This window comes from Ictidomys tridecemlineatus, unplaced genomic scaffold, assembly GCF_052094955.1.
Source record: "Ictidomys tridecemlineatus isolate mIctTri1 unplaced genomic scaffold, mIctTri1.hap1 Scaffold_338, whole genome shotgun sequence".
Classification (NCBI taxonomy): domain Eukaryota; kingdom Metazoa; phylum Chordata; class Mammalia; order Rodentia; family Sciuridae; genus Ictidomys; species Ictidomys tridecemlineatus.
This window is the reverse complement of record NW_027522400.1, coordinates 285,707-293,088: the sequence shown is the minus strand read 5'-3', so window position 1 is coordinate 293,088 and position 7,382 is coordinate 285,707. Positions and strand designations below refer to the sequence as shown.

General features: G+C 43.6%; 1 long non-coding RNA gene across 1 annotated transcript; it reads left to right on the top strand.

Moving 5' to 3' along the window:
- Positions 1-581: 581 nt before the first annotated feature.
- On the top strand, positions 582-3,610 carry LOC144373270 (uncharacterized). Its single transcript, XR_013433003.1, has 2 exons — positions 582-794; positions 2,432-3,610. It is a non-coding gene; the product is annotated as an uncharacterized LOC144373270 (long non-coding RNA).
- Positions 3,611-7,382: the final 3,772 nt, after the last annotated feature.

Below are 7,382 nucleotides of genomic sequence, written 5' to 3'. Positions count from 1 at the left end.
CTTCTTAAGGCAATGAAAATATTCCAGAATTCATTTCGGGAATAGTTGTATAACTCTCTGACTATACTAAAAAAAAAAAAAAATGAAATGCTCACTTTGAGTGGAGTGAGAAAGGGGATCCTGGCATAGGTAACCGCTTAAGCCAAGTGCAGGCAGCAAGGGTCCTGGGTGAAGTGGAAGTGGAAGCTGAAGGAACGCAGTTTTGGTGGGAGATAAGGCTCAAAAGGCAGGCTGGCCCCTGTGAAGGAGGGCATTGAATGCCAGTCTTCCAGATGCCCCTTTCTCCACGTGTAAAGAAAAGCCTTGAAATTCTCTCCCAGTGCCGATCTTTAAAACTTTGGCAACTTCACACACAAAGGAAATGTATTCTCAAGACTTCTATGGACAGGGCACTGTTACTGACCTGACAGGCAGTAAAATCCCCTGTGGAACTTGGAGCCAGATGACAAAAAGGTTAAATAAGCAAAAAGGGCATTGCCACCGGAAACGCGGTGTTTAAACAGATGCTGGGAAGAACTGAGGATTCTGACAAGGAGCCAAGAAATTCCAAAGGTCAGTCAGCAGAACCAGGAAGCCAAAAAGAAAAAAGTCAGCACTGTGCTAAGAGTCACACGGAAGGATGAGAATCTCACTTCTTCTCCAAGAGGATTGAAAATGAAGAACAAAATGCTGTGCAGAAGGGAAGGAGGCAGAGCAAGGGAAGGAAAAGAGTTGGCATCCCAGGCCCAGGGGAGCGAGCCTATGAGAAGGAGCTCCTGGGCTCCAGGTCCTGAATTGGCCTGCCCTGAACCATGGTATGAACCTAGGGCCATGCAGGACACAGAGCACAAAGGAGGCAGGGACCAGAATTGGCCCAGAGATTTCCCAAGCTGTCCCTGGAGGACATCCAGCCTCTAGCCTGGACAGGGGCAGCCCCTGCATACTCTTTTGCCTTTGGGGAGGGGACTCCAGGAAGCTGTGCTGATTCAGCACATCTCCAAAGTGGGAGAGAGAGGCATGCGGGAGGTGGAACACAGCAGAACGCACCCGGGCTGGGACCCCCAGCATGGTGGGCCTGGGCCTTCAGGCAAGATGCAGCTGCACTAATAAATAGAGAAGAAAATGACACCGTTTTTCCTTACCTTTGCTCTTGATTTACCTCTTTAGTTTCTGCTAGAGCTGCAAAAGTTTTAAATGAGCTCATTTCTCAAGTAGCATTACAGCACAGTCTACTTTTCTTTCCAGAAATTCTGATAGGGTTCTCCAGATGTGGAGCCCTGGGAGCTCGAAAAGCTTGCCCTAGAGGGCTCTACAGGCAGCTCAGGCCTTCTTCCTCTAGGAAACCAGGAAACATCCTTCATTTAGAATAACAGTGGTCAGGCTACTCCACACTGAGCAAAAAATATGAGCTCATGGCAGTGTTGGGTAAATTGAAACAAAGTGTTTATTTACCTGGAGGGTAACCCCACCCACTACTACAAAGGGTAGGAGGCCTCTGAATTGTAGTTTGTGCCCTGGAAGAACCTTCTGGTCCTTTCTCCTGAACTTTCCATGGTGTCTCCTTCTCCTACTCCTCCACTCTTCCGTAAGGAGACTCTGTGTCCTGGACATAGGGTCATCTGGGCACAGGGTCTCTGGGCAGTGGTGTGAGGCCCCAGTACATTGCAGCAGGCTGGGGACAGCCAGACTGGCCATACCTGGACTTGTAGGAAAAATAGCCTATTGGGAAAATACCCTCCTAGATCTACCAAATCTAGCCTAACACTGGCTTCTTCCAAGAGATTATCAAGAAAGGAAAAATATAAGTAAGCAAGTTTGTCTGGCTAAGGGGTGGTGTGAGGAGAAGTAAAGACTTCAGATTGGGTAGAGCTGGATTTAAATCCCTCTTAACTGGGTGACCTTGACCAGAGTACAGAACTAGGTACAACCTTGGGTTTGCATCTGGTAAAGTTGGTGAGGAGGATAAGCCAGGGGTACCTAAACTTTGAGCAGTACCTAAACTTTGAAAGCCAGGAAGGCATTTTCCATGATTTCCATGCAGAAATATATTCTGAGATTAAAGTCAACCCACTTAGAGGTGCACCTTTGGAAGGCAACTGACCTGTGAGCAGGCGGTTGAATTTACTTCATTTTTTAGATGAAATAATAATATATGGAAGATCATAGGCCGATGTTGGGTCAGGCTTGTGAAATTATAGGCTGTTTTCAAATTTGTTTAAAGACTTAAATCTACATAGTTAAAGCCTCCTGGGATATCCCCCACCTCTTGTCACACCCCCACATAGAGCACTATCTACAATCCCTTACTCTAATTTTTAGAGGGTCACCAAATATGTCAATGCATGTATGTACATATGCAGAGATATACATTATGTAATACTTTGTTCCTTTTAGCCTGCTTTGGAACCTCCTGAAAATAAAATCTCTTATTCTTATGTACATTCTTTTGCAGCTTTCACTCCTTAATTGGTACCCCTTAAGCTGAGCATCAGGAAGAAGGAAACACCAGAGAAACTCAAAGATCCGAAGGACACCAACCCTGCTCAAGTCACTCTGGAAGCTGACTAGCCTGAATGTGCCCAAAGCTTGAGGAAACATCAGCCCTGCTTCAGCCACTCTGGGTTGGATGTACAAGGTGAAAGATATACTAACCAAAAGGAAAAATGGACTGTTTCACTCTTTAAGACAGCTCTTATACTGTCATTGCCACCCCTTACTTCTGTCATATACAGAGTCCTTTGTTTTGTCTTGACCCTAGGACTGATAGCAATCAAACACATAGTTAATAATATCAGAAAACAAACGCATGTACCAGTTCAATCCTGAAAGGGCATTGCAGTTGAGATCCAAGCTCACTATTTGGAGGATGGTTTCCTTTTCTTGGTGGATTCAAAAGCTTAATTGACATAGCATGGATTGTGCTCTGAACTTGTGTATTGCTTCCATGTTTGTTTCCTCTTTTCATTAAAACTAGTGGTTCTACAATAGAAGCAGGTTTCCTTTTTGAAAAAGAGAAACAACAACTATGATATTACATTATATAAAGCTTTAAGCCAAGAAGATAATAATGCCCTTTGACTTAGAGGATTAAATAATGAGCATCAAAGGGGGTAATGCTGTAGTTTCCAAAAGACTCCCACCTTAATTGTAACACACACGTCTCTCTCCTAATCAAGAAGAGATTATTTTAAGAAGTCAACAAAATTTCCAGAGCACTCATTGTGCTTTGAGCTCCTTTTTGTTGTAAAGGCCAGGTTTCTCTTTCTTGTAAGAGTTAGGCCTGCAGGGCTGGGGTTGTGGCTCAGTGATAGAGCACTTGCCTCGCACATGTGAGGCCCCTTGTTCAATTCTCAGCACCACATAAAAATAAAGGTATTGTGCTCATCTACATCCTAAAAGAAAATAGTCTCCAATCAAGTTTTTTGATGTGCGAAAATTTCTGTTTTCTGTGTAAAACCTCTGTCCAACCTATGAATGTGGAACAAAGTTCAGTTATATTAAACATTGTGCTGTGTAACCACCCACTGCAATGTTAGAGCTAATTTCCAGACCAGACCTGGGCTCCAGAGCTTGTTTGGTGTTATCCCCTCTGGGTTGCTGCAGCTTAAATAAATCTGCTTCCTCCAAATTCCTCAGGTGTCCAGACTCATCTTTCCTGCATCAATGCCTGCTTGAAATGCTAGAATGTCCTAATTCTTGAAGGGCCTGAAGAGACAGTCTCTCAGACTCTGTCACAGTATGAATTCTAGGAAAAGTAATTCATCACAATGAATCTAATTTCAGGTTTCATTATAGGGACTTCCTGGATGTAATATCAAAGTTGCATGATAAAACTTGTATACGTCTATTGAGTTGCCATGATATACTCCATAAAGATATATAAATGACATATTTGAATAAAAATTTAATCTGGGGGAAAATATGTTTTGTGAGAAATCTAAAGCCATGCTTGCATTTTGTGTTATTTTAAATATTATGCTGTAATAATATTATATTTTATTATTACATTTTTAAATCTGAAAAAGACATCAGGATTTTGTACCATAATATTGTCAAAAAGGGAAAATTTTATTGATTAGAAATATGCTTTCCTGTTTTTAGAGCTAACGGTTGAATTAAAGTTTTGCACCAGACACCAAGTCCATCAGAACCTCAGTCTGGTGAAACCACATCTTGGTGCCTGCCCAGGCCAGTGCCCAAGAGCAGGTCCCAGAAGGAAATCAGGCTGGCTCTTCCCAGAGCCCTCTGGACAGAGGTTGGCCTCCTCCACTCTTAGTGTTATTTTTTCTCTGATTGCTTGGCTCCTCTCCATGCTCTTCAAGCTGTCCTCTCCCATCTTTGTTGTTCAGTGACATCACCTGTCATTCATGTTTTTATAGACCTCTGAGGAAGAGAAAATCCACATGGATTTCAGAATGGCTCAAGATGCAAATGACTGGTCATAATTGGACACCCTAAAAGGGGATGGTATTGATGGCACAGGGGTATAAATCTCATGATGGGCCAGAAAACTCATTTACAGAGCAGCCAAAGGTCTGTGTAGATCCATAAAATGGCCACAAACAACCTGAAAATCTAGGTAGTAACTCATCTGGAGCAGTCATAACCTCTTTCGGCTGGAGAAATATCAGTGGCTTCTTTTGGAATTGAATTAGGTGTGAAAAATAGCCCCTATGCCATTTGGTTAGGAAAAATGGTAATGATGATGAAGGTGATAATGCAATAGCTTATATTCATAGACCACTTTGCATACATTATTTCATTGAATATTCACAAAGTCCTTTCACTGACTGTCCTAGTCAGTTCTAGCTGCTACAACAAAATACTCTAAGCTTAAGAAACATTTATTTCTCCCCATTTGGGAGGGTGGGAAGTTCATGGTCAAGGTACTGATAGATTGAATTCTTGGAAAGAGCCCTCTTTTTGCTCATAGCTGGCTGCCTCTCACTGTATTCTCAATTGGTGGAGAGCAAGTAAGCCCTGGTCTCTTTTTGAAATTCTGAGAAAACTAATCTCATCTTGGGAGACATGCCCCGCGCCTCCCCCCCCACCCCCCCCCCCACCGGCCTATCGAAATCTGATTACCTCCCAATGGCCCCACTTCTCATGCCATCATATTGGCATTAGGGCTTCAACATGAATTTGGAGGAGACACAAACATTCAGTAGGAAATGCACTGTGGAGTCTTGGGCATATTCTGTATCTTCTCTGTGCTTCTGCTGCCTCATAAAGAAAAAGGATGGTAATAACTCCTGGTCAATGTGCCTGTGTGTGTGTGTGTGTGTGTGTGTGTGTGTGTGTGTGTGTGTGTATGATTACATTGAATTAAAAACAGGTGATTAGATGATATATGCAAGTAATCCTCGATTTAAAAAAAATGAATATACAAACACAGGTGTCAAAATAAAAGCTGAAACCAAGTTTAAGAAAAAAATTCAGTGTGGGAATAGAAAATATTTCCCAGGAAGAGGATAAAAATGGAGTTTTTTTTTCTGATGATATCAACTTTTTAGGAGATCTAATAGATATTTATGAAATTTAACATGACAATTTAGAAACAATGATATATGCTTATATTATACATGTATTACTTTATTCTGATTCCACATTTAGAAATCAATTTTTAACTAAAACTCATCATAGTCCTCTCCAACATTGGTGTTTTTTTACCCTCTCCAAAACAAATTTGGAGTCTTAAAGGCAGTTTCCAGGACTTGGGGTCTGTTCCCTCTAAGGCGAGGGAAAGACGGGTCCTTGAGAATCAGGATGATCTTGACAAACCACAGTGAGGCCTTCACGTGGCTTAGTATATTTGCAAGTTCATCCTACAGGTGTATGTTTGCGACCACCACAATGTGTATTCCTTTTAAATGACTGAACAACACTGGTACACAACACTATCCATAGACTCAAACCCAAGGCCACATTCCAAGGAATCTTAGCAATCTGTACTTTCTATCTGATCTACCCCAAGCATGAATTGCTGATTTAATAAGAAGTAAAACAAGAAATAAAGGCTGTGTTGAACTTTGTTAGTAGAAAATAAAGAGTTTGTACAACCTCAGACCCCAGGACCACTCAGCTGTGGCCCACATTTGGTCACCCTGTCCATCAATGCAGTCAGTACCCTGACTCCAGAGGCAGGCAAGATCTAGGAGGGTGTCCATTTTTCCTCCCTATGCAGCAGGAAATGGTGACAGAAAGAGGAAACTGAGAATTTCCCAGCCTGAAAGCCTGTGGGGAGGCCCATGTTGGGGGACATAAACCCATCTTCCAGCCATTTTCTCAAAAGCACTATGATTTTGTGACACTCGGGAAGTGGAGGAGCTTCTGGTTCTGGCCACTCCAGAGGAAAGTTCAAGATAAGTGCCAATTCAGCTGTGTGGCATGAGGAAGGACCTATAGACTGAGCCCCAGGACCATGTTCTTGGCAACCCAACTCCAACTTTGTCACCCACTGCAAGTCTGTGCTGCACTGGCCCATCAGGTGATTCCATTACTTCCAGGACCCTGATTCCCAATGCAGCCTACTGGGCAGCACCTCGAACTGGGTTCAGAAGGATACCATGCCAGGAATTCTCCCACCAGGAGAGACGAGCACTGCCACAACCTCACCCAGCGGCCTTCACTGATTACTGAAGGTCCAGTGGACCCAGAAAAGGCCATGGGCAATGCAAGGGGCCCAAGGAGCACCCACTTGGGACAACAGTCCCAGGTGAGGCTCCCTCCAACCTCACTCCTCCAGGTCCCCACTCACTGATGTTTTGCCCAGTTCAGAAGCAAGCCCACAACTCCACCAGTGAGGAGGGGGGACAGTTCTTAATAGCTGAGCATGGAGGAGCATGCAGGGCTGCTTAGTGGGTTATGGGAAGCTTGAGCTTGAAACCTCACAGCTAAACCTGGCAGGGTGCCCTTCCATCCAGGAAAAGCCAAGACCCATGACAACTGGAACCTCCAAAGAGTGAATGCTGAGTGGATCTCTGGGTCTGTAGGTGTCTGCGTTGGATTGGACTGGTGAAAGGTGACATATCTTACACTGTAGGAACAGTAGGAGGCCTAGTATTGTCCCCAGAACAGCTAAGCAATGAAGACAGTCAAAAAATTGGAGAGCTGGGGTTGTGGGTCAGTTGCAGAGTACTTGCCTAGCACGTGGGAGGCACTGGGTTCAATTCTCAGCACTGCATAGAAATGAATAAAGGCCTGTTGACAACTAAAAAAAATAAATTTAAAAATGGGAGAATCTTGATAACCAAAATTCAAAGAAAGCAACCCAAATATGGAAAAAACTCGATTTTGTGAGCACGCAGCTGGGTTTTTCTGGTTTCCACACAAAGAGAGAGGACTGTGCACAGAGGGTAGCATTCCCTCCCAGCCTGCCCTGCTGAACCCCTCAGCCAGACTCT